Below are 27,791 nucleotides of genomic sequence, written 5' to 3' on the forward strand. Positions count from 1 at the left end.
TTTATTTAACGGTATATAACCCATGCCTACAATAAGCTCAAAGCTGAGGTTTTAGGTGAATGAATGGATACTTAAGTTAATGAGTTAATTAACAGAGAGGTAACAGAAGAACCAGAGCTTAAAAACTATGAGACATTTTGGTAAGTGGCAGAAATGTGTTACTGAAGTGAAGGCAACAATCTCAGTATCATTGCTGTTTTTTACTTGTGGTTCCTCATTCTGTTTCATTTCCCTAGATGACTGGTTGGGACAGCAAGCATTCACTGAGAAGTAACTAATTTCTAGGCTCTGTCAACAGGCCAGGAAGAATCTACAATCCCCGTGGTTGAGGAACTCACAGAGAAATTTCCAGTTGTATTCTGAGCTGATGTGAATTATTATAAATAACAAGTTTCAAGCAGAGCCTTAGGTGTGACTCCTGTCCTTGACTGATTTTCATAAATCACAATCTATATATGAATAATAGATATTTTCATTAACCACAGGGTTTCAAATAAATCACCTTTTGCTTTCCAAAGATTCTGCTTAGGTGTCTAGTTCTATTTCAGCAATCAGAAGAATTTTCTAAATCTGACCTTTTCTGACTCTTTTCTGTTATATGGGACAATAAAAGTTGAGATCAGTCTGTATTTCTCTGCCTCATTTTAATTTTCTTTGTATAATATAATGTGCACCATATTTAGCTTGTGGTTGTTTTTAATTTAGTACAGTAAGCCAGTATCTGAACAGAATCTCATTGTTATCTACATTCTGTTGTTCCTAATCTTATCATGCCCTAGTTCTCTAACTCACTCACTCTCCCTCATCTGACTTCTAGCTTCTCCCAGAATAGCTACAGTGTCATGCTCTCAAATTATCCTTTTTTTAATTTATTTTTTTTAAATTCACAGTAAAAGCAACTCATGGGCATTTTCCTTTGGCACATAAAATAGTTCCATTGGTGCATCAGTCAGAAGGCCAAAAGATTCCTTGCTTTCAAGAATAGCACTGAACATATTTATGACATTTTAAACTCAGTAATTATTGTACTTTGATTTTACAACTTCAAAAAAGGTGGTCCCAGTAATAAGTAATGTGCTAAGTTTAAATTAGAACTGTTGCATTTTATCCCCCCCTTTTTTAACAAAAATGATTTTGAAGACCAAATCACAGATTTCAGTGTAGTCAGGAAGTACTAAAATTTTATAACAATCAAGTGACACAGAGAAAAGAGTCATTAGTTTTGTGACTGTATTTTAAAAAGAAGACATCAAAAACCTCTTCTGCATTTATTGAGACAACCATGTGGTTTTTGTCTTTAGTTCTGTTTATGTGAGGAATCACATTTATTGATTTGTGTATGTTGAACCAACCTTGCATCCCAGGGATAAGGCCTACTTGATCGTTGTGGATAAGCTTTTTGATATGCTGCTGGATTCTATTTGCCAGTATTTTGTTGAGGGTTTTTGCATCATTGTTCAATATCCTATGAGGCCAAGGATATTGGCCTGAGGTTTTCTTTTTTCATTGTATCTCTGCCAGGTTTTGGTATCAGGATGATGCTGGGCTCATAAAGTGGGTTGCGGACAAGTCTGTCCTCCTCATTTTCTTAGGATAGTACCAGTAGGAACGGCAACAAAAGCAAAAATTGACAAATGGGATCTCTTTAAACTAAAGAGCTTCTATACGGTAAACAAAACTATCAACAGAGTAAACAGACGCTACAGAATGGGAGAAAACTTTTGAAAACTATGCATCTGACAAAGGTCTAATATCCAGCATCTAAAAAAACAAACAAATTTACAAAAAAAAAAAAAAAACAACACAAAGAAACAACCCCATTAAAAAGTGGGCAAATAGCATGAACAGATAATTTCCAAAAGACGACATACATGCGGCCAACAAGCATATGAAAAAAAGCTCAACATTACTGATTAGAGAAATGCAAATCAAAACCACAATGAGATACCATCTCACACCAGTCAGAATGGCTATTATTAAAAAATCAAGAAATAACAGGTGCTGGCAAGGTTACAGAGAAAAGGGAGCACTGTTACACCATTGGTGGGAGTGTAAATTCATTCAACCATTGCGGAAAGCAGTGTGGCAATTCCTCAAAGACTTAGAAACAGAATTACCATTTGATCAGCATTCCATTACTGGGTATTTATCCAAAGGAATATAAATCATTCCATCATAAAGACACATGCATGCTTATGTTCATTGCAGTGCTATTCACAAAAGCAAAGATGTGGAATCAACTTAAATGCCCATAAATGGTCGACTAGATAAATAAAATGTGGTACATATACACCATGGAATACTATGCAGCCATAAAAAAGAATGAGATCATATTCTTTGTAGAAACATGGATGGAGCTGGAGGCCATTATCCTTAGCAAACTAACAAAGGAATAGAAAACCAAATACCACGTGTTCTCACTTATAAGTGGGAGCTAAATGATGAGAACAAATGGACATATAGAGGGGAACACCACACATGGGGGTTTATTGGAGGGTGGGAGGAGGGAAAGGATCAGGAAAAATATCTTATGGGTACTCAGCTTAATACCTGGGTGATAAAATAATCTGTACAACAAATCTCCACATCAAAGGTTTACCATATAACAAACCTGCACATGTATCCCTGAACTTCAAATAAGAGTTTAAAAATGATATTTTAAAAGTTTAAATGTAAATCCCTGTCCAAGTTCAGAAGATTTAAATTTAATATACTTAATATATAAATGAAATGTTTGTAATTGTGAACTTAGAATTGGGTAACAAAGCAAAAACAAAACACAACAAAAACAAATAAAAACAATAACAGAAAAGAAGCAGTTTTCCCTTGTGAAATTCTTCTGGAACTTCTGGAACTCTAATGAGGAAACGCTACCTTTTCTTTTAAAACTGTGGTTTTCTCACAAATTTCATTCTAATGCTATTCAACTCTACCAAATATGGAACATTTTAATTCTGCATAATTCCAGTTTCTTAGAGACGACTCTAAAGTCCCAGTTCCTTGGGGACAGTCAGTGCTAAGAAAGATCAGAGAACAGAGGAATCCCTGTGGGCAGGAGGGGAGGGAAGGTTGGAAAGATTTTGTGAAAAAGGGAAATCTTGACTGGGACTTGAGTGGGTTGAATTTGGATGGTAAGACATAAACTCTAAATATGTTTTGTTTTTAATTTTTTAAAAATATAAGCAGAAAAAGCCCATGCATACAGTGAGAGATAAAGTTAGATACATTTTCTGATCCAAAGAAATTCTGTGTTTACTTTGTGAACTTATACTACAGATAGTCGCATAAAATAATATGAATCACCATGTCACTTTATGCAAGTACACAAAGAACTTTTCATGTATATTAGCATTCTCAAAGTGTGTCCCATGGAACACATAAGATGTTAATAGATGATCTCTGAATAAAGGGCTTCTGTGATCAAATTATTTGGGACCCCTCTCCTCTGAGTAAAACAAGACTCAACAATTTCTTTTTAGCCTTCCATAATTCTTAGCATCATTATGATGTGAATATTTATTGAGAAACTCTAAGAGGGTGATTTATATAGGGTTTTAAAAATTTACCTTATCATAAAACCTTTCTCTTGGGATATTTCAAGGGTTTAATGGTCCCCACAATACACTGTGGATAAGGCTAATTCATACTATCTCATGTGACCTCCATAGAAACGAAGCTGGAATTATTTTCTCCATTTTATAGATGAGAATTGTGAGACTGATATGTCCTTTAGGGCCCTGCTCAAGTCACATCTCTTTTATGAAATTTCTCCAGGCCATCCAAGTCCTAGGTCCTTGCATTCATTTTAATAATGGTCATATTTACTCTTTATCCTTTTTCCATAAGAAATTGCATTGCTTACCTCTTTCCCTGAGTATCCTGTCTTCTCACTAAGGTGCTCTTTAAGAACTAGTATTGTGTATTGCATACTATGCAACCCTCATTGAGCCATATAATAGGTATACAATGTGCTTATATTGATAAATTAAGGGCTTCTTTACAGAAAGCAAAAACACTTAAAGATTAATGTCACTCAAGATATGTCCCTACAATGGGCAGGGCTCTGTGTTGGTTTTTCATCCCATTTTGGCAATGAATAGGTACTGAAGACTCTCCCGGAACAGACTGCATCAAATGGTGATTGTTATACACTCAAGTGGATTCCTTCCTTCCTTTATCATGCAATCAGTGCAGATTCTCAGTTCATATCTGTCCCTGGAGTCTTACTCCACCAGCTTGTATGAATATGAGAGCCCCTCTTATGCTGGGATTCAGTTCTATTCCAAGGGTTCATATTGCACATTGTATTGCTCCAGATCACTCTGACTTTTAAAAGTGATCCAGGTCACCAGTGTAGCAAATATTAAATACTGTCTGTGAAATTGTTGTACTGGCTTCAGAGAAAAGGAGAAGAAAATGAACATTGTGGGATGGTTTTTTTTGTGTGTATGTGTCGGGGCTGTGATAAGTTCTTCGCATATATTTTCTCATTTGATCCTTACAACAATTATATAAGGTAGATACTATTCTATTTTATAGATAAACGGTGTTGGGAAAACTGGCTAGCCATATGCAGAAAGCTGAAACTGGACCCCTCCCTTACACCTTATATAAAAATCAACTCAAGATGGATTAAAGACTTAAACATAAGACCTAAAACCATAAAAATCCTAGAAGAAAATCTAGGCAATACCATTCAGGACATAGGCATGAGCAAAGACTTCATGTCTAAAACACCAAGAGCAATGGCAACAAAAGCCAAAATTGACAAATAGGATCTAAATAAACTAAAGAGCTTCTGCACAGCAAAAGAAACTATCATCGGACTGATGAGGCAATCTACAGAATGGGGGAAAATTTTTGCAATCTATCCATCTGACAAAGGACTAATATCCAGAATCTACCAACTATCATTCTCAGCAAACAATTACAAGAACAGAAAACCAAACACCGCATGTTCTCACTCATAAATGGGAGTTGAGCAATAAGAACACATGGACACAGGGAGGGGAACATCACACACCAGGGCCTCTCAGGGGGTGGGGGGCTAGGGGAGGGATAGCATTAGGAGAAATACCTAATGCAGGTGACAGGTTGATGGGTACAGCAAACCACCATGGCACGTGTACACCTATATAATAAAACTGCACATTTGACACAGGTACCCCAGCTCTTAAAGTTAAAAATAATAATAATAAGACATTATGTAAAAACTAAGGAAATCTGAATAAAATATGAATGTTGTTAAATAATAATGTGTTGGTCATGAATAGCCAATACTATTAATATTAATTATTAATAAACAATGTTAATGAATAAGAAATGTAATCTCAAAGAGTTTAACTTCTTAGGCTTTATAGTGAAATAGTTGAATTTCATGAATTCTGCAGATAGAACATTGTGTTGAAATCTCCTGCCTCTTATAAATTGTGTGATTTAACCACTTTCTGTCTCAGTTTCCTCATCTGTAAATAGCATAATAATCCTACACACCTGTAGGATTGTTGTGAAGACTGAATGATTTTATATATATATATATATATACACACACACACTAAGAAATTATATAATTATACGTATGTTATATATATATATTTAAGAATAGTGCTTGATACATACTGAATGGTAACTCTTATTACCACTACCATCATTACTATTCCCAGGTCATACAGTCAGTATATGGTAAAGCTTAGATTTGAAACCAGGTCTATAGGTCTTGACACTATACAGCAAAATCAGTATCCATGTGGACAGTGACAAAAGCAGGGTATCAATTAAAGAGGCATCATAAGCAGCAGAAAGAACAAGAACTTTATCATCAGACAGAGTTGTGTCTGAATCCCAATGCAACAAATTATTTACTGTATAACTTGTATAAATTAGCTAACCTCTCCAAACCTCAATTTTTTTTGTTTATATGGGGATGTTAGAACCTCTACTTCAAGGTTATGAATTTTAGAGTTAATGTATGTAAAATATTTCCACCAGAGTGACTCTAACAAAATGAAAACCTTTATAATGAAAATAAATGATGCCCCTTAGGGTCATTCTGACAAGGAGGTTGGGTAAATCAAGAGGATTTTCCATTAGACCGCACCTGCATCAGAGTCCCTTTAAAGTCATTCAAAAACAAAAAGCAAATTAAGACTAATTCCTCAATTAAATCCGTACAAAGGTTGTCAGTCACTCCTTCTAGATCCCTGTGCTCATTTATTATCATTCAAGATATCCCAAGGACACACTTGGTACAGCGATGGGCCTTCTGTGGGGAGTAGCTATTTTCCTAATGTTGTTTTTATCTACTGTCTTCTTTCCTGCTACTCTCCTCTCTGTGGTGGTTTCTTTTTCTTTCTGGAGCTTCACATCAATGTCCTGAATAACATTTGCCCATTATCTTATGTTTCAACTATATTTACTGCAATAAACTGTAAAAGACCGAAGTTGAAATGAAAGCTGGTGATGAGGCCAAAGTGAATGCTTCTAAGCAGGGAAGCTTCTCTGTGCGTTGTGTTGACCACTGACCTAATAACCAGCTGGAAAGAAGACTGGCACTTGGGAAACATCATTTTCATCCTCATTAACCTTGCTGAGTGGTCTCCCCAAAAGAGAATGTTTGAAGAATGGCTTATCACCTATACATTTTTTCATTTGAAAGATACAGGTCCATGATATGACATTCCGAATGAACAAGTAAAAAACCCAAACTGAAAGAAAATAGAAAATTTTTTGCCTAACTCGTCTGGCAACCAATCCAAGCCTAAACTGGTGTAAAGCTATTTAGATTTCTTATCCCACTCGCTGTTATACACAATTAATGCTGTGTATGATTATGGGATGCTGCCTTAGACTCTACTAGGGTGCTATGTAATGTATGTTATGTCTGTTGTATCACTTTTCTAAAATCTGAAAAACACTGAATTATAAAATGCCGACTGTAAAGGATTATGGATCTGTATAATAAAAAACCCAAAGTTTTGTATACTTAACCACCAGTTTCTTTTCCCCTTCTACTGAGTAATCTTCACCCTGCCCTCACACTGAGCTAACCTATAAGACACTTTCTGCTCCCTCAGCCACTCGCAGCATATTGAAATAGCTGACACCCATCAACATAAATGTTTTTTTCTTGCCCTTTTTAATGCATTTCATTTATCCCTTTGGTGATCCTTATTTTTTCACTGCTCAGGTAGCTAGGCTCTCTATTCACCACTAGGAACACTCTCTACCCACTACCCCATCAAAACTTGTTGAGAACAATGGCATGAAAAATGGCACCAGAATCCCTATTAGGGATGAATTGTCTTTCAGTGGGGAAATGAATTCTTGTGAAGAAGAAAGTGAGAAGCCCTAAAAATATGAGTATTAGTAAAAACTCAAGAAAGAAAATAAGAAAGTTAAGCTGTGCTCTATGAAAAAATGAGATAAATTTGTATTTTGGTTCTTAGGAACCAAAGAACCCCATTCTAGAGGAAAGAATGGGGAACATATAGGACTGAGAAGAGGTAAGGAACCATTTGGGAAGTAGATTGTACTGGGGACACTTCCAGTGACATATTACAAAGACCTAAAGCAAATATACAAATGGACAATAAGCACAGGAAACAATGCTCAATATCATTAGTCATTAGGGAAGTGCAAATCAAAACCACAATGAGATACAACTTCACACCAACCAGGATGACTGTAATGAAAAAGATAACACTAACAATTGATGGTGAGGATATGGAGACACTGCAACCTTCATACACTGTTAGTGGGAATGCATAATGGTTTAGCTGCTTTGGAGAACAGTCTAGCAGTTCCTCAAAATGTTAACCAGAGTCATATGACCTGGCAATTCTTTTCCGAGGCATATATCTAAAAGAACTGAAAACATATTTTCATGTCTAAACTTGTACATAGATATTCATAGCCGCATCATTCATAATAAAAAATGCAAACTATCCAAATGTCTGTCACTTGATATGGTATACAATACAATGAAATATTATTCAGCCATAAAAAAGAATACAATTGTGATTCATCCTGCAACATGGATGAGCCTTGAAAACATTATGCTAAGTGAAACATTATGCTAAGTGAAAGAGCGTAATGTTTTCAAGATTCATCTATGTTGTCAGATAAATCATAATTTTATACACAAAAGGCCACATAGAGTAAGACTCCACTTACATTAAATGTTCACAATAGGCAAATCTAGATATAGAAAGTAGATTAGTGTTTGCCAGGGACTGGGATGAGCGGAAATGGGGAATGACTGCTAATGGGTAAAGAGTTTCTTTTTGAAAGAATGAAAGTGTTCTGGAATTCAATAGTGATAAGGGATGCACAACTTGCAGTCTACTAAAATACACTAAATTATACACCCTAAAAACTTTATGGTATGTAAATTATAACTCAAAAAAGTTCTTCTTTTACTTTAAAAAAAGGAGTAACAGTGCTTCAGGACTTTTTTAAGATCTTGAATAAGTCTTCGGACTTGAATCAGTGCAGATGTTACTTTTCTATGTCTCAGTGGACAAAGAGAATCCAGGCTGGTAATACTTGTAAGGCTTTCTTCAGTAAGAATTATTCAGGTTAGTGCCCACTTTGATCCACCAATATTTATTATTTTCTGGGGATGTTGGTGTATCTAAAGGATCAGAAGCATGGATTGACATTACCCACAATTTCTGCCTTCCCATGTTCTGACTTTGGAATCTAACCCCTACATAAGACGCACCTTATTATTCATATATGATATCTGTATAATGCCTTTGACTTTTAAAGCATTGTGACACTCATACTTTCAACAATTATTAATATTTCCAATATAAAGATGAAACAGGTGAGACAAAATAAGATTTTAAGTGCCGCAGATAGGAGGCAGGCCCTGGAATTTGTTTCTGCTGAATTGTAGTCCTGTCCTCTTTAATGCTTACCATGTACAATCATTTATTCCACTGACTTTCTTATCACAATAATTACAGTTTGTGGGTGGTTAATATTAGTAGTGGCCTCTTTTTATCAGTCTACATTATCATACTGATAAGGCCACTGCTTATCCTGCTTCCTTTAGCTGAGCTAGCCTGAATTTAAGAAGCTCTCATTCACTTGTGACTGCATTTAATTTCTAGTAAAAATGACTCATGTAAGTATATTAATTCTTATGAAGTCTTCCTATTGGTTTGTATATGAGATTTCAAATCTTATCAACTATACCAATATAGGAAAGTTAGGCCATTAATATCCTACACTTTATGAGACATTTGCTTTTTTTTCTGAGTTTGTCTAGGTATCTAAATCATTCTCACTAAACCCAAATGTACAGCATCCTTAAGTTAAAAAATGAAAAAGACGACTCATGGGAGCTGATTGTTAGGATCTCTTCCCAACTCCATGTTGTGGCATCATGTCAGTAGTATCAAATCAGCTATTTACTCCAAAGAAATTGGCAAATGCTACAAATCATCATCTTCATTCCCTCCTCTGACCTGGCTATTAAACATCACTCACCTAGAACTTTCATTGGAAAGAAATAAAAAATTCACACTAACATCAATGGAAAGGGACTAAAAATTATAACAAAGATTATACAAAATACATTTTTAATAAAGTTCTGCAAATCACACAGCATAGAATTTGTCAGTTTCAAAGGCATGATACAACTTCTTACCAACAGACAGAGGGTATTCTAAAGCAATGGATGTCTAAAAGGACAATCTTCCTAATAAATTAAATGAGTTGCTATTTATAAAATGCCTGCACATAGTTAATCGTAGTATATGTATGCACTACATAAATGAAAAGGAATTATACTTACAAATGTTATTAACTACCTACTAACTAAAGAAACCAACAGGCTAATCCTGAAAAGTAATTCAGTCATTATAGTTTGAAGGAATTCTTTCTCTTTGTATAGCGTAGTAAACTTACTGAAGCATTATACGTGCTTTTTTTCCCCTTGATACAACAGTTTCCAGATATAAATGAGAAAGGTATTTTGTTTTTAAACAGAGGAGAAATGTGTTTAAATAATTTACGTGGCCGGGCGCGGTGGTTCACGCCTGTAATACCAACACTTTGGCAGGTAAAGGCGGGGGGATCACGAGGTCAGGAGACCGAGATTATCCTGGCTAACATGGTGAAACCCCATCCCTACTAAAAATACAAAAAATGGCCGGGCGCAGTGGCTCATGCCTGTAATCCCAGCACTTTGGGAGGCCGAGGCGGGCAGATCACGAGGTCAGGAGATCGAGACCAGCCTGGCTAACACGGTGAAACCCCATCTCTACTAAAAATACCAAAAATTAGCCGCGCGTGGTGGCGGGCTCCTGTAGTCCCAGCTACTCGGGAGGCTGAGGCAGGAGAATGGTGTTAACCCGGGAGGCGGAGCTTGCAGGGAGCCGAGATCGCGCCACTGCACTCCAGCCTGGGCGACAGAGCGAGACTCCGTCTCAAAACAAACAAACAAACAAACAAAAAAATACAAAAAATTAGCTGGGCGTGGTGGCACATGCCTGTAGTCCTAGCTACTCAGGAGGATGAGGCGGGAGAATCGCTAGAACCCGGGAGGCGGGGTTTGCAGTGAGCCGAGATCACACGACTGCACTCCAGTCTGGGTGACAGAGTGAGACTCCATCTCAAAAATAATAATAATAATAAATAAAATAACTTATGCAAGGACAAAATTTAAGTAATTTACACAAAATTGGAGTTATTTACACAAAGACAACAATTCAATATTGATTACAGTTCCACAGGAGTGATGGAACATCAATTTTTTTTTTTTTTTTTTTTTGAGGTAGAGTCTTGCTCTGTCACGCCCAGGCTGGAGTGCAGTGGCGTGATCTCGGCTCACTGCAACCTCCAACTCCTGGCTTTAAGCCATCCTCCTGCCTCAGTCTCCCAAGTAGCTGGGATTACAGGTGCCCATCACCACATCTGGCTAATTTTTTGTATTTTTAGTGGAGACAAGGTTTCAGCATGTTGGCAAGGCTAGTCTTGAACTCCTGACCTCAGGTGATCTGCCATCTCAGACTTTCAAAGTGCCGGGATTTTAGGTGTGAGCCACCGCACCCCGCCTGGAACATCAGTTTCTTTGGGAAGCTAAAGACAATTTTAGTGAAGGAGTTGTTGAACGGAGTCATTTTATAGTATCATGTTAGTCCTATCTTCAAATTATATCTTTAAGAGTAAAAAAATAAAAGGCTAATATAGGATTCTTCAAAGGAAAAGGAGCTTGTTACTTGTATCACAGCCATTTCAAGGAAATACGTAGTGGAAAATCATTTTGACCATCTCTAATGTTGTGAAGACCTCCATGTGACTCTTGAAAACAAATATAATACTGCCTAGGGCTGGCTTCAAGTCACACTATATTTTATTCATATCAGTAGAAAAATAGATGTTTATATGTACAGTTACCTAACACTCTGTAGCCACAATTTCTGAAGAAGTTTCTTAATTAGTTGCAATGGATAAAATCCATGCAAGCCCTTAAACCTTGGGAACCTCTCAGGGAAACCTCTATTAACTCACCACTTGCTAGAAGGCAGCTACAGCTCAAAGGTTAAAGATTTGCATTCTGAGGTGTTAGAGTCACCTAGGGGCTCACCCCAGCTAGCCCTTGTCCTATCTTGGCCAGCCTTCCTCTCAGTAGGCAGCATGGTATTATGGAAGGAACATACTCGTTGGAACTAGATAAGGTGGAATAAAATGTCAAGTCTGTCATCTATTAGCTGTGCAAACTTCGGCACATTACCTAACTCCTCAAAGCCCAGGTCCCTCATCTGTAAGAAGGTGGATAATATGCTCCTTGAATGGCTGCTGTGAGAATTCAATTAATTTACCCAAAGCGTCAAGCATAGTGGATACGGCACATTTTAATTCCCCTTCTTTCTATCCTTCCTCCCCCAGCTCCTATCTCCATTCCCAGCATGAGAGAATTCATGGGTAATCTCATTTAATTACATCTAGCACGTATTTTCAGTGCAATCACTTAGTGCAAATGAGTCTCCTCCCAGTGTGGTGAAGATTATCCATGGTGAGATTCCCTGGACAGTACGGGGAAGGAGAACACAGATATGCTCTCATTCCTGGTGCAGAACAACTCAGCATGACACATGGGTCAAGAAGGAGCAAGGTGGATTGAGCATCCTCTCATGAGCCAAAACCTCAGGAAATGAAGGATTTATTCACTGTGAAGGAAAACAGAACAGGGAAACTCAACTTCTCCTACCAGAAGGTCACAGAGCTAGTGATTTTTTTACTCCATTCAACAACATCCACACATGGAAGGTGAGTGTTCCCTGGACACCAGGCTACTAGGCAGAATGTCCAAAGCATATGCCGGAGTAAAGAGATGCAAAAGAATCCTAGCCCATCTCAACTATAACGTCTAGACAGTAGAGGTGTTCTTAAAGTGTGGGCCCCAGCCCAGATCTACTGAATACATGGTTCCCAGAAATTTTTATGTACACTACAATTTAAGAACGTATTCTAAGTGTTTATGTCTTCAAAATGGCAGTATGATGCAGTGGTTAAAGGCCTGGAATCTGAGAGCCAGACCGCCTACAGGAAATGCCTGGCTCCTCATTTCAGTAGCTGTGCAATCTCGGGCAGGGTTAACATCTCTATGCCTCAATCCCCTCATCTGTTAAAATGTGCAAAATAATAGTCCCTATCTCACTGAATTATTGAGAAGGTTAAATGAAATAATTTACCAGCAAACTGACGTCTAGTGACTGCTTCAAAAGTGGTAGTTATTAATGGAGTCCTTGCCTGAGAACAAAGGACACCAGGTGCTGCCACCGATGGACAGTGGGCAGGTTTCTGAATGACCCCTTCGAGTCTCCATTTCCTCATTTGTGAATCACCACAGTGCTATTCCTCTCTCATTCTGGGGATTTTATTTTTAGGAGAGAAAGACACAGCAGAACTTTATGAAGGGTAAAAAATATTTAAGAAACATATGTGATACAAAGACTATAAACTATGTTTTTGCCATATGTTGGTGGGGAAAGGGGTGCATCAGTCTGAACTGTTTTTATTTATTTATTTATTTTTTTGAGATGGAGTCTTGCTCTGTCACCCAGGCTGGAGTGCAGTGGCACAATCTCGGCTCACTGCCACCTCCACCTCGCGGGTTCAAGTGATTCTCCTGCCTCAGCCTCCCAAGTAGCTGGGACTACAGGCACGTGCCACCATGCCCGGCTAATTTTTTGTATTTTTAGTAGAGACGGGGTTTCACCGTGTTAGCCAGGATGGGCTCCATCTCCTGACCTCGTGATCCCCCCGCATTGGCCTCCCAAAGTGCTGGGATTACAGGCGTGAGCCACCACACCTGGCCCAGTCTGAACTGTTCTTTACCCACACCACTTCTGACACCAAATAAGTGGTTTTTGTCCCACACCAACCAATTCTCCAACTCTCTGGATACCAACTGGGCATCCTGTAATTCCTTTCGATTCTGACACTATCTGAAGTTAGCACAGACCCCACACATTAAGGGCTCAGTCCCACAAGACTTCCTCCATTTCAGACACCAACAGTCAGTCTAGGTCAGTTTTATTTCTGAGTGACCAGCTGTAAAGTTGGGAACTCTCACAGCTTCTTCCTTAGGTTCAATAATTTGCTAGAACAGCTCATGGAACTCAGGAAGGCACCTTACTTCTTATTGCTGGTTTGTTAGAAAGAACACAACTCAGGAACAGCCAGATGGAAGTGATGTATAGGGCAAGGTACGTGGGAAGTGGCACAAAGCTTCCATGCACTTTCGAGGTGTGCTACTCTCCTGGCACTTTGTTGTATTTACCAACCCAGAAGCTCTCTGAATCTCATTGTTTAGGGGCTTTATGAAAGCATGATTGGTTAAATCATTAGGTGTTTGTAATTAACTTAATCTCCAGCCCCTTTCCCCTCCCCAGAGGTTGAGGAGTGGGGCTGAAAGTCCCAACTCTCTAATCATGCCTCGGTCCTTCTGGTGACCAGCTCCTATCCTGAAGCTACCTAGGGGCCCTCTAACAGTGGCCTCATTAGGACGAGAGATGCTCCTGTCATCCAGGAAATTCCAAGGGTTTTAGAAGCTTTGTGTTAGGAACCAGGAACACCTGCCAAATACGTATTTCTTATAATTACATCTAGCCACTGCTAGCTGTAGCGCAGCTATGACTAACCTGCATATACAAAATGAAAAATGTTTTGATGCTTCTTAGGGCCATTGACTGCTTATATATTTATGTCCAGTGAGCAAAGCACATGCAATTCAGCCAGTTAAGTGTAAGAAAAACCAGCCCATGACTACTCCACTTGCCTTTAATATAGTATATTTTACTCTTTTCCAGTCAGCTAACATAACTCAGAAAAATCTCCTAGGGGTTTTTTTCTCTTCTCAAAACTTACGCTCTTTCTCTTCCAGCAACAGTCCTAATTATTTAGTGCATCCACAACAGAGATGCTTTTAGTGCTTCAGAGATATCATCCATTGAAGTTATTTCCGATGCTTTCATTTGCCACATAAATTTCTGAAACACTGCCTCCATGAGGAAATGTACTGTTGTTCCCGTCATGGGGTAAGACATTTCGCTTGGTGTTAATGTGCCGTCGGCATAATTTAAATTGTTTCATAAAACACCAATGTATGAAATGGAAACACATTTGTTTTGTTGGCAGATGGCTGTTTTATGTGGGGAAGTGGGTCTCATGGCTACACACTCACTGATGCCCTGCCAGTGTCTTCAACAAAAAGCATCGAGCTTAGACACCACCTGTATTACAGGAAAATGAGCAAAATCGCTTCAAACTATTCACACTGATACTTTTGCCACAAATGTTAGAGAGAAGCATGCTAAAAAGAGATTTTATTTGTTTCCCAGGGAAGAAAGGAAATCAGAAGATTGAGTGTTACTGCCCTGGAAGACATCTTGAGATGAGTCATCTCAAGGAAACACTTTTCTAGGGCAGGAACTAATTTTCAACAACTACAACTACTTTCAGGGTTCATTTGTGTACTGCTTCGTGATCCTAGTGACAGGTCAATTTATATACAAAGTCCCCATTGGGCTAAAATGATTTGTCTTTTCCAGCCCATACCTTTTGATTGGTTCTCCTTATCCTGTTACACCTCTCCATTTGCCATTCCATTGCCCGTTAACCTACAGACCTGGCCAGACATGGGGTGCGGAGATTTCATTCATTCATTTATCAGATATTTATTGTTTGCCTATATGTGACACAGACATGGGAAAAGTAGATGATTCACTCATGCTAAGTACAAAGGTGAATATAATGCATCGTTAGATTTCTAATTTTCATTTGTCATTCTACTGCATTAGAGGAGGCAGAGGGGAACATGAAGGGGGGAGCCAACTGTATACATAAAAGGAAAACACGCAGAAGTCATTTGTCACCCCCAAATTAAAAGAAACAGTAGAATTTACTGGTATTTATTAGATACTTGCCATACATAAATACCGTGCTCCTTGGTGTAAGTAAGTTAAATTGACAATCCTTGCCTTGTGGGAGTTTTATTCTCAACATAAGTGACCTAAATTCAACCAACACTCTTCACAACTGCAGCCACCCCCTACCCACACAAACTGTCATAGTCTGCTCAAGGCTGCCATAATAAAATATCAAAGATTGGGTGGCTTAAATAACAGAAATTTATTTTCTCACAGTTCTGGAGGCTGAAAAGTCCAAGATCAAAGTTCTGGTAGGGTTTTGTTTCTCATGGGGGCTTCTCTCCTTTGGCTTGCAGATGCCACCCTCTCACTGTGTCCTCACTTGGTGGGGAGGGGGAGAGGAAGGGGTAGGGACACAGTCCTATGGGATTAGGGCCCCATGCTTTTGCTTATGACCTCATTAGCCTTAATGATCTCGTAAAGACCCTATTTCCAGCCAGCCACATTAGGGTCTAGGGCTTCAACACATGGATTTTGGCAGGACCCAATCAGTCCACAGCATGTGTGGCCATGCATGTGCATGCACACACACACACACACACACACACACGGAGTACACTAAGCCAAGAGCTAATGCTGTGGTGGGAGCCCTGGTTATGAAATATTTACAATGAGGATAACCTGAGTCAGGCGTTGTGGTGCCAACCGTCTGCTACCAGGAGGAGAGATCAGCAACACCTCTTTTCATTTAGCTAGAAAAGGCTTTCTAGAGGAATTGGGATTTCCAGAGATCTTTGCAGGGCAAAAAAGAAAGATCTGAGTGACAGCAGATAGGATGGAAGGAGCAGAGGGAGCAGCAGCATGATCACAGTCAGAAGGGGGAAAGAGAGAGAGAGAGAGAGGCGAAGGAGGCCAGCTGGGAGGGTTCTTGTTTTCCTTTTGCTTTTCTCAGATGGTTTCTGAAGTGGTTTTCCTTTGTGTTCCTGACATAGTGAGCTAATCAGTGTCGGCTGTGTGTAGGTGTTCATTTTCCCTACTTCTGCTCACTTCTGGAGGCTGCTCCCCGGGGTTCTGAGGCATCTGCTTCTTGCTCTTATTTTGCTCCAGTCTCTACCCAATCTGACTGATTTACTCATTCTTCTCTACTCCTCCTGTTTCCATCTCTTTTACTTACCACCCCTAATTTATTCACTCAGTAGCACCCTGGCCCCTGCCAACACATACTGTCTTTAACTACTTCACCTTGAACTTCTCTCTGAAAATAGGACAGAGGTGATCAACTGAAACATTCTTTAAATGTGGGAACCCAGTCTTTGGGTGCTTTGCGCTGTTTTCGCCTCATCTTCCAAGCTTGTTTTGCCCTATAGACAGGCATACTGTTATTGACTCTTCTCCCCACCTTTCCATCCTCTCCTATGTTTTAGGACCTGATAAGTGTATTATATTTATTTAAGGAATTGAAAGCAATTCCGATACATATGTACACATGCATGTGAGTATGCATACACACTCACACAAACATACAAGAACGTGTTTTCTTGGGTGATGGGGAAGCTCGAGTCACATTAAAGTGGTTGATTTTTAAATTACCATGAGCTTTGATTCATTTATAGCCTGTGTCAATTCTTCATCCCCCATCCCCACAGACCTGCTCACTTCTAGTGACAAAGCTGACAATGTGATTTGGTCCAGAGCTTCAGAGGTCTTGATTTTAGAGCCATAATATATGAAAACTGTTCTGTTGATTTCTTCTGCAGTTTTATAGCATAGAAGAGCTTGAAAATAGAGTAAAAGCATCATTAGTGCGATCCCTTTGATTTAGGCCACTGTCTGCAGAAAATTTCCTAATAAATTATGAATATGATGTCTGGAAGCACATGATTAGCTCATTAGCAAAGATTGTTTTCTTGCCTCAGCTGGAAAGGAGATAGAAGACATGTCATCTTGAAAAGGTGGGAGTGTCAGGCAAGGTCTGAGTGTGAAAGGAGACATTTGCAGAATGAATTGGGAAGTGCCTAAATATTTGCTGACATCACAGTGTTGCCTGAGGAGGTATTGGGTTTTAGTCCTGGCTCCATCACTTTAGGCACCTTCAGCAAGTCATCAGTCTCTCTGCATCTTGGTTTTCTTGACTGTAATATGATGATAATAATAGTTCCTAAATTATATGGGTATTGGGAGGATGAAATGAGGTAATGTAGGCAAACATTTGGCAGAGTCTGGCTCGTTGTAAGTACTCAATTAATGCTAATAACTATTATCATGCAAGGATGATAACATCTTTTCCCCCATTTCATTTTGAAGCTCATCCTTCTAAGACACACATAATAGAAAGTTCAAGAAAGCAATAGAAAAAAACCTTAGACCCTTAGGAAATATTATCTTTGTATTATCCCCAAACAAATTGGACTCCATCCAATAAAACACTAACAGTGTTCTTAGGAGGTTTATAAAATGTTCTCGAGCAGATGGATTCTAAAGTGCCTTGATATACTGGCGTAACTCAAGCAAACCTTACAAAGTTTCCTGACATTTCTCAAACCTTGAAACACTGGGCCTATGTCATCATCTAAATCTCACCCAACTTCGCTCCTGGGTTCTCCCTATCTACTCTCCAAAACCAATTTCACCTCATTACAAATATTTTCTTTTCCTTCTCAGTCTCAGCGGACTTATTTCTCCAAGTCAGTTATAATGTACAACCTCACATTCTTGGGTCAATTTACTGATATCGTATAACAATAAATTCACTATGTAAATCTCAAATGGGCTTTCAGTTCTGCCTGGTAATCTTTCCACCACTTCCCTGGTACACTACCTCTCCTAGTTTCTATAGTGACTATTTGAAACATCGCCAATCTCACATCAGAAAACCAAAGCTTTTTAAAGGGACCCTCTTGAAAACGACAAATCCACTGACCTAGACAACAGTCTTCATCTTCTCTCCTGGTAGATTAAAATAGCTGTTCCTTCTATTATCTAAGATTTCGGTCCCTCTCCTCCAGTCTCCTCAAGAACCTGAGGTAGGTTACCCACTTTCTTCTCCTATGAATCAACTAACACCTTTCAAATGGATCCTTCCTGTCAACGTTTAAATATGTGCAGACCTTAGTCACCTTTAAGTATGTCTCTCTCATCTTCACATCCTAGTTTATCTTCCAGCACATATTCATCCTCCTCTCTTCAAAGACAAACTTGTTGAAAGTTCTCTAATTATTTTGTTGTTTTTGTTGAGATGGAGTTTCCCTCTGTCACCCAGGCTGGAGTGCAGTGACCCAATCTCAGCTCACTGCAACCTTCACTTTCCAGCTTCAAGTGGTTCTTGTGCCTCAGCCTCCTGAGTAGCTGGGATTACAGGTGCCCGCCACCACATTTGGCTAATTTTTGTATTTTTAGTAAAGATGGGGTTTCGCCATGTTGGCCAGGCTGGTCTCAAACTCCTGACCTCGTGTTCCACCTGCCTCGGCCTCCCAAAGTGCTGGGACTATAGGGGCGAGCCACCACACCTGGCCAAGTTCTCTAAATTTTAAGTCTTTCTTTCCTGACCCTTCATCCTACTCAACCCCGTGAGTCTGTAATCTGTGCCATCATGGTAGCATTTGTCTAGGTAACCACAGACCTCTATATTGCCAAATCCACTGAACTCTCCACCACATTAGACACTGTAAATCACTTCCTTCTACAACCTCTCTTCTCTTGATGTTCATGGCCCCACTGCTCTAGTTTTTTTCCTATCACCCCCATCATACTTCACACTCTTTTGTAGGTTAATGCTGCTCTTCCCAGCCATTAAATACAGGAGCTTCTCCAGGATCAGTTCTAATACCTCATATATTCTCACTTTTTACTACTTTATCCACTCTTTACTGCTTAGACCCTTCAAATCAATATATCCAAGTGCCTACTAGATATACAGACTTAGATACTTCAAAGGCATCAAACTCATTCTATTCAAGATCAATTTTTCTCTTGTGCCAGCATTTTCTCTCTCTTTACTAGACACCTCTGTGGAAATAAACAGAGCATGCAAAGAAGAATAGGAAAAGGCCACTGATTCAGAGCGTGCTAGAGCAAGGGAGTCAGCCACCATCGCTTGTGTCTGGCAGAGACTTGTGGGCAGGCAGAGGAAGGAGAAAGCTTTACCATAAAAAACAGAAAGGCTTCAGAGGTAGCCTGATTATAGGCTGTTGGAATGGGGAAGCTGTAGACAGGATAGCTAGAAGTGGACACCCTGTGTTATTGGTTAGGGGCATATATTTGACTGTTCAAAGTTGATCCTATCTTGAAAATGGGGGAAAAAATAGAGATGCTGCCAGTTATTAATCAAGTCCTGGCTGTTTAGAGCCTATTGTTACAAAGATATTGTTTGGCTTCCTGGACTGGTTGCCAGAGACAGTAGTTTGACTTCCTGGACTGGTTACTATACATAGCAGGTTGGCTTCCTGGGGTGGTTACTGCAGATTGTGGGTCAGAGTTCATTTTTATCGATGGTCTGGCTGTGGTTCCTTTGTATATTCAGTTTCTCACCTCCCTCAGTCCAGCTATGTAAGCCAGAAATGGAGGAGGCACTAGAGCATGCTAACAAGAATGTGAGCTCTGGAATCACACTGTGTTTATTTCACAGGTCCTTCACATATTTTCTGTGTGACTTTCAACAAGCTACATAAATTTTAACTTTAGTTTACTTACAATAAACATGAGAGGAATGAAGACTTATCTGAGGCAGATACAGTCATTGCCTGCTACGTAACAGCCACTACCCCCACTTGTTTTCTGAGAGTGTTAAAAGATTACCCATTCTAAAGTTCTTTCTGCCAATAGCCTGAAATTTAAATTAACAGAAGTTCTATAATTTGAAGGCTGGCAGTGTTGTAATAATGCAATTATTTGGTTAAATTTGTGTAAACACAGAGGGAGAGGCAGGAGGTTCTGCTGAAAAAACAGTGTGGCCCCTGGCATCTTCCAAACACTTTCTCTTAATCACAAAATTCAAAGGAAGTGTCTTCCCATAACACAGAAGACACTGTTTTATATAGTTCTAACTGGATTCATTAAAATAAAAGCTACTGGGATTAGCAGGTGAAATGGGCCAGTGACTAGAAAACAGATATTCTCAAGGATTATGCACAAGAGGGGAGAAAGTGATGTAACAACAGAAGCAGAAATTGGAGTGATGTGGCCAGGAGACAAGGAATGCTGTCCCACTCCAAAGCTGGAAGAAGCAAGGAACAGATTCTCTCCTGGAGCCTCCAGAAGGAACAAGCCCTGCTGATACCTTCATTTTAGTCACTCAAGACTCTTTTTGTGTTTTTGACTTTCAAAATTTTAAGAGAACAGATTAATGTTATTTTAAGCCACTACATTTGTGGTAATTTGTCTAGCAGCAATAGAAAACTAATATGTCATCCGTATTTTATTTACCTTGCAGAATATGAGGTCATTCAGAGTTTCCTGTATCTTTGTCCTAGGTTCTAGCTTTTTGCTGTTGGGTTATCTCAAATTAAATGCATTTTAACATGCAGATGTGAACAATACCCAGCAGATGATATGGAGTACCAAAGAAACAGAACAGAGAAACGGAGAAAGTAAAAGAACATGAGATCACAAAGAAGGCCTGATTATGCAATTATTACCTATGGGGGTTAGGGATAGCTGTACTGCAGCAGAGGCAATTGGGGCCAATATTACACAGTCCTTAAGCTAAAAATGCCAGAGGTAAGCCTGAGACCCAGTGCCGACTAATTTAATTAAGAAGATCTCTGCTGGAGGGTGTCTGGGAAAGAATTTTCTTCTTAAAGAGAGATGGATGAAGATAAGACTTTTCCCTCCCTCCCTTCTTGTTGGGTATGTTTGGTGTGAAGATATGCCATACAGATCTACTGCACCTATTTGGGCACCATGAGGAAGAGGCCAACAAAATTCTAGAGAAGGCAACCCAGTGCTCTGGCAGTATTGAGGCTCCAAACCAGCCCTGGGTATGTATATTTCCAAGCTTCTTGTTATGCAGGAAATGAAATGTCTGTATCAACCAAGACATTTTTTAGTTAGGTATTTATTATTTGTGGCCAAAAGCATTATAATTAAATGCTGTGTTTCTTTTTTAAATAAAAGTTGTCTTCTAAATTCATCTAAAGTACTTGTTGCTAATCTCAGTTCAACAGACAAGTGATTTCTGAGACCTGACTTTGTGCCAGCACTGTGCTGGGCCCTTTTGGGAGGTATAAAAATGAACCAGATATAATCTCTGCACTCATGCAATCTATGATTTAACAAGGGAAGGGAAACATATTACAGGCAAAATATAATAAATCTTTTATAAAAAGACTAACAAAGCCATGAGTTGGAGCGAGAATGAGGCACTGGGTGGAGTACACTCAATACCCTGGTATACCAAGGACAGGATGGAGGGAGAATACTTAAAACAAAAATAAAGTCAACAAAAATTCAGTCTGCTTTTTATTATTATCACACTCTGGCACTTCTAAACAAAGTTAATGATAAAATATTCCTTCCAGGAAAATATACTTTGTGGGTCTAACTTCTAGACAATTCTGTGGTTGCTGTTGGGTTTTAAGGATATACATGTATGTGGCCAGGCACTGTGGCTCATGCTTGGAATACCAGCATTTTGGGAGGCCAAGGCAGGAGGATCCCTTGAGGCTAGGAGTTTGGAGCTAGCCTGGGCAAGACCCCCATCTTTACCAAAAAAAATTAAAATTAAATAAAATTAGCCAGGCATGGTGGTGCAAGACTGCTGCCCTAGCTACTGGGGAGGCTGAGGCAGGAAGATCACGTGAATCCAGAAGTTCAAGGCTGCACTGAGCTATGGTAGTGCCACTGCACTTCACCTGGGCAACAGAGGAACACCTTGTCTCTAAAATTAATAATAATATACATATACTTTAACTTCATACATCTTTATTACTTATACTTTAATAAATATGTAAACTTGGTTGCATGTAATCATTTCAAGAACAAGTTTATAATAATTCAGAATTGTATGATGCTTTGAGATATTTCCCCTTGAATTATCTAAGTCAAGCAGACAGTTCCCATGTGAGGTGGATATTATTATCTCCATTTCACAGACAAGGAAACAAAGACCCAGAGACCTATGGGGACTGGCTTTTGGTAGTTAAATTAGTAAGTGAATTAGCCAGTTTTGGAAACAGAGCTATTTTTCCCCTACCATATTAATCTACCTCTTTAGCATTTGTGATTTCCCCAAAATATATGTGAGTAAAATGTGAATGTGCAAAAACAGATGTATAATCTAGTGGAGCCTCTTTAGATCTCTGGTATCAGAAAGGATTAACACCTCAGAGGAGGACACGGTATATCAGTCTTTTATTATCATAGTCATCCCTCAAGGAGTATCGTTTAACCAAAAGTGGATCAGTGTCTTCTGATAGAACTTTCTAGGTGATGGAAATTTTCCATATCTGTGCTGTATCTGTCCAACATGGTAGCTTTCAGTCATGGGTGGCTTTTGAGTACTTGACATGTATCTAGTGTGACTGAGAAACTGAGTTTTTCATTTTACTTGATTTTAATTAATTTACATTTACATTTAAAGTAAACATATTCAGCAGTATAGGAATGCGTAATGTATTATTTATCTCTTCCAGAAAGTTCTACAGTGGAACTCCATCATATGTGCATTAAACTGAATTGAAATCATACGACTCAGCAAAATCAACATAACAACTGATGACAACAAAAACAGCCATATAAACAAAAACTGTTGGGCATTTTAAAAATACAGAATGGCTCAAAACTTAAATGCTTGATCCAGTGCTTAAGTGAAGAGAGTAATGTCTATTCTATCCCTTTATTCAATTTTCAAAAACAATTTTGATTTTATGTAATTTTTGGATTTCCTGCTGAATTTTGAACACAGGCTCTGAGTAAGATCCAACTTCTATGTGGTCTATTTGATGTAGATGGTAATTGAAACATATGGAGCATTTAGACAATTCTGCTTCATTCTTCCATTTCTTATGTCTTTTTCCTAAGGTCTCTAAGATCTATTTTTTTCCCCAATATTCCATGAATCAATATGCCATTACTTTTAATGGCAAAAACCGCAATTAATTTTGCACCAACCTAATAGAACTTGTGAAAACAAGTTCAAAGAGGTTCTTTCTGTCATTTTTATCATTCTGAGAATATAGTCATATACATACTATAAGATATTGTTAATCTAGTAATCGATTGACTAGGAGTTTCCATTAAGTAGTACTACTGCACACCAGTAGAACAATGATTAATTCTCTGTTGGATCCTGGAATGTCTTTGGAGGTTTCAAAACTTGTAACACTGTATTAAAGTATTCATATATTTAAAATTATTTAAAAATTTTATTTTATGGATAATTAATAAATCATGCATGTCATGTAAATAATTAAAAACATTCCAGCTATAGTATACAACAGTGGTTCCCAAATGCCAGACCTTGGATTAGTGTACTCCTTATAATTTACTATCATTGCACAGAAAAGTGAGAAACATAAAGAGATAAAAGATGGTCTTATATTCTGTAATTATGTTCCTCTAAATTTTTTGGTGTTAAAATATCTGTTGGTAAAGTAAGCAAGCCTATGTAAGTCACTGAAATTCTTTGGAATCTCTTGGAAACATTGCTATTGAGCAAGAGTTCTTAAATTTAAGATTTCTTAAATTTCTTGAGATTCTCAGGCTGTGGTCTAGTGAATCAGAGCCTAGAAATGAACGCAAAGCTTGCCACTGATTAAAATACATACTAATGTTTGAGAACCACAGATACAGAGCTAAGCATACAGGCTTTGAATCCGGATACTCTTAAGTTTGAAATCTTGCCTGGTTGTTTTCTAGCTGTGTAACCTAAGAAGCCTTCATTGTCTCACCTGTAAAATGGAAGGGCTGTTAAGAGCATAAAAACACTAACCATTGTGAAGTTTCTAACAGCAATTCGTCTAGAATAGAAACCTAAGACAGTTAGTTCCCTACCACTGCCCTTTCCCTGACTATGCTAGGTGAGCGTCCACTGTATACTTTCATATGTGTATTTTGGTAGGCAGAATTTTAAGATGGGCCTCCAAGATTCCCAGCCAGTGATTATTCAATGATGTGAATCTAGGTACTGCTGTGAAGAAATTTTGCTCATGTAATTAAATTCCTCAAATCAGTTGATCTTAAAATATGATTATTCTTGTGGGCCTAATCTAATCACATGAGCCCCGTAAAAGTAGAGTTTTCTCTTGCTTGTTGCACAAGAGGATGTCAGAGAGATGCTCTTGGACAGGCAACTCTTGAAGAAAGGCAGCATCTGTGTTGTAAACTGCCCCTGGGCACTACATGGGAAGGACCTGAGGGTGGCCTCTAGCTGCTGAGATCAGTCCCTCACTGAAAGCCAGCAAGACAAAAGGATTTCCTTTCCACACTACTTGGAAATGAATTTTACACTAATGTGAAAGGGTTTAGAGGGAGGCCTTTCCTGAGTTGAGCCTCCAGATGAGGATGCAACTGGCTGACTTGATTTCAACTCTGTGATACCCTGAGCAGAACCCAATCATGCTGTGCCAGACTTCCAACCTACTGAACTGTGAGATAATAGATGGGCATTGTCTTAAGTTTCTAAGTCTGTGATAACTTGTTATGTGGTGATAGGACACATACACTATATACATATCATGGAATCATATGTTTATACTTTAAAAAGATGATATTCTTTGAAAAAAAAATTCCTCCTGTTGTCTTTTTCACAACACACCTAAGCTTATATCTATAACATAAATAAGAAATGACAGTTTTCATTTTCCAAGGGACAAATGGAAAGAAAAAGAGCATATCCACTATTTTGACATATCACCAAGGACTACATAAATGTATGCCTCTTTCACTCCATCTCCTTTAGTTTGTAATAAATCCCCTACAGTGAAACAACCTTCCTATCTTGCCCACAGGCTTAGCTAAACAATCTAGAAGCAACAGCAACTGAACTTTTAACTTGGTGAAACAGCAAGCCCCAAAGGTTTACAACTGTCAACAGCTTTCTCCCTTATTACTGTTGTTGACTTTTCGTTTTCTTAGTCCTTCTGTAGGGTTTGGGGTGGGGGTAGGATGGAGGTTACGGTGTTGGCATTTTCTGCCCTTCTGACCTGGACCAAGATCAAAATTTTCTTTGAAAAGGGAACATTAAGCTTTATATGTTGTTCAAGGTAAATCCCAATGGGTTTGGAGTGTATAGATTAGGAACTTGGGCATTCATCCTAATTATATCTTCTAATATACTTCAAACAAAAATAAATCTTGTCTCTAGGCTCAATTAAGTTAGATATAATAGAAGCATGATGATCTCTTTTACAACCTGAAGCAACTATTCATGGGAATCTCTATTTCCATAGAAAGCATGTGATCATTCTCCCATGTGAACAGCGAGAATAACACCTAACATTTATTAAACACTTCCTTAGCCAGACCCTATTGAGGGCACTTTATGTGTGTTAATTTGTTTAACTGTCATAACATTTCTCTGAGAAAGGTACTGTAAATTCTAAACTTATGCCTTTTGTACAATGAGGAAACTACAGAGTATTTAAATAACTTGCCCCAAATCACATAGCTAATAAGTGGAGGAGTTCAGAACCTAGAAATTCCGGCTTTCAAGCTGTGTATTTAATACCTATTCTATTCTGAGACAAGATGCACTATTTCTCTCAGTCTCAAAATCTGCTGCATGCAAAATGCAGTGTTCGGTGGCAGATGCAGGGCCCTCGTGTCAAAGAATGTTGTCTCTACTTGGAGTGGTAAAATGTACAGGCATGAAACAACAATACATCTAAAACCAGTAACTGAGTCCAAACATTCCCTCTCCTTCACCACTGTTATTGGCAATAAAAATGAATGAGATTGCCTGCTTTAAAACTTCTGCCTAGAGCCTAGACAATTCAATAAGTCACGATAAAACAAACAGTACAGTTTAAGAGTTTATAACAAGATAGAAGCTTTCAGTTCAAGTTATGAGATAAAAAGGTCTTGAAAGGTGATTCCCTAGATCTCTGTTCCTTTATCATATGTGCTTGGATCCAAAACACCCTGGGTTTGAAATGTTTGCGTTAAAATGAAGGAAGGCAAAATTCACTTCTCTCAGTCCTGGGCTATTTTATTATTATTTGTTGTTTATTATTACTGGTGTCACCATTTTAAACTGTGTGTGTGAGTGCACGCACAGGACTGCACATTCATGTGGTTAAAAATAAACAAAATAAAGGCATAAAATGCACAAAAGGGATGTTCCCCATCCCTCTGGCAGAACAAATTTTAGAACTACTAAGTTTTCTTCTTGCCATGTTCCAAATGGGCTTTGAAAATACAACCAGCACAACTGTCTCACTCCTGACATAGGCTTCCTGAAGCTTGCATACTCAAAGTTCTGTAAATTAAATAATATCTTAAATAAAGATGGTACCTATTTATAGACACATGTAATGAATCCTTTCTAATATAAATAACTGTTGTTGCAATGATCCATTTTGGAAGTTAATATGTGTTACATTGGGTTTAAAGGAACTGCTCAGTTGTAGGCTTTCTCATCTCTCACCTGAACCAGAATGAAATCTTTCTAATTGCTTGCCCTTCCTTCAGCCTCAAAATATCCACCTCTACTCTTTCTCACTCCCAACTTCACTCTTCATATTGCCTAGAGAAGGGGCTCTTAACCTAGATTCATGGGTAGAATTCAGTGGTCCATGAACTTGCATAAACATTGTCTTTATTTTCACTAATTTATTATTGAAATTTATTGTTTACATATGTTATGAATTGAGACAACAATCTACAGTATAATATTAACAGCAGTTGTGACTTTGTCACCAAACAAAATCAGATGTTTTATATCTCATTATAGTTGCAGCAAATATTCCCACATGTCATTTATAGTCACCACCATTCAAAATTATGATAGTTATTAGACTTGCTGCTAGATCTTGTTATTTAGTGTACTAATAAGAAGCACATATTTGCTGTATCATAATTTTTAGGAACTTGATAGCTGGATTTCCATGCAATTGGTCTCCTTTGAAATACTATGTGTCTGGGTTTTTTTTGTTTTTTTTTTTTGAGTACTAATAAGGGATCCATAGGCTTTCCCAGAGTGTTAAAGAAGTCCATGGCACAGAATTAAGAAATTCTGTCTAGAAAGATATTTCTAAAACAAAGTTCACCTTAAGCTACTCCCTTAACTTAAATTTCTTCAGTTGCTCCAAGTCCACACCAATTAGCATCCAAATCCTTTGTGGCTCATAGAAGGCCTTCCGTGATCTCCAAGCCTCCCTCAGCTGCCTCATCACTGGTGTGTTCATCCTTGTACTCTACATTCCATCTGCTTCAAACTGTTTCAAGTTCCCAGATACACTGAGCCATCTCAGC

The 27,791-nt window shown here is 38.5% G+C and overlaps 1 protein-coding gene and 1 long non-coding RNA gene across 26 annotated transcripts in view; one reads left to right on the top strand and one right to left on the bottom strand.

Moving 5' to 3' along the window:
- Positions 1-27,791, bottom strand: part of TRPM3 (transient receptor potential cation channel subfamily M member 3) — a 901,150-nt gene that overhangs the window by 416,153 nt on the left and 457,206 nt on the right. The window lies entirely within an intron of this gene.
- Positions 20,741-23,166, top strand: LOC107976674 (uncharacterized). The gene is made up of 2 exons (XR_001720783.3): positions 20,741-21,358; positions 23,012-23,166. It is a non-coding gene; the product is annotated as an uncharacterized LOC107976674 (long non-coding RNA).

This window comes from Pan troglodytes, chromosome 11, assembly GCF_028858775.2.
Source record: "Pan troglodytes isolate AG18354 chromosome 11, NHGRI_mPanTro3-v2.0_pri, whole genome shotgun sequence".
Lineage (NCBI taxonomy): Eukaryota > Metazoa > Chordata > Mammalia > Primates > Hominidae > Pan > Pan troglodytes.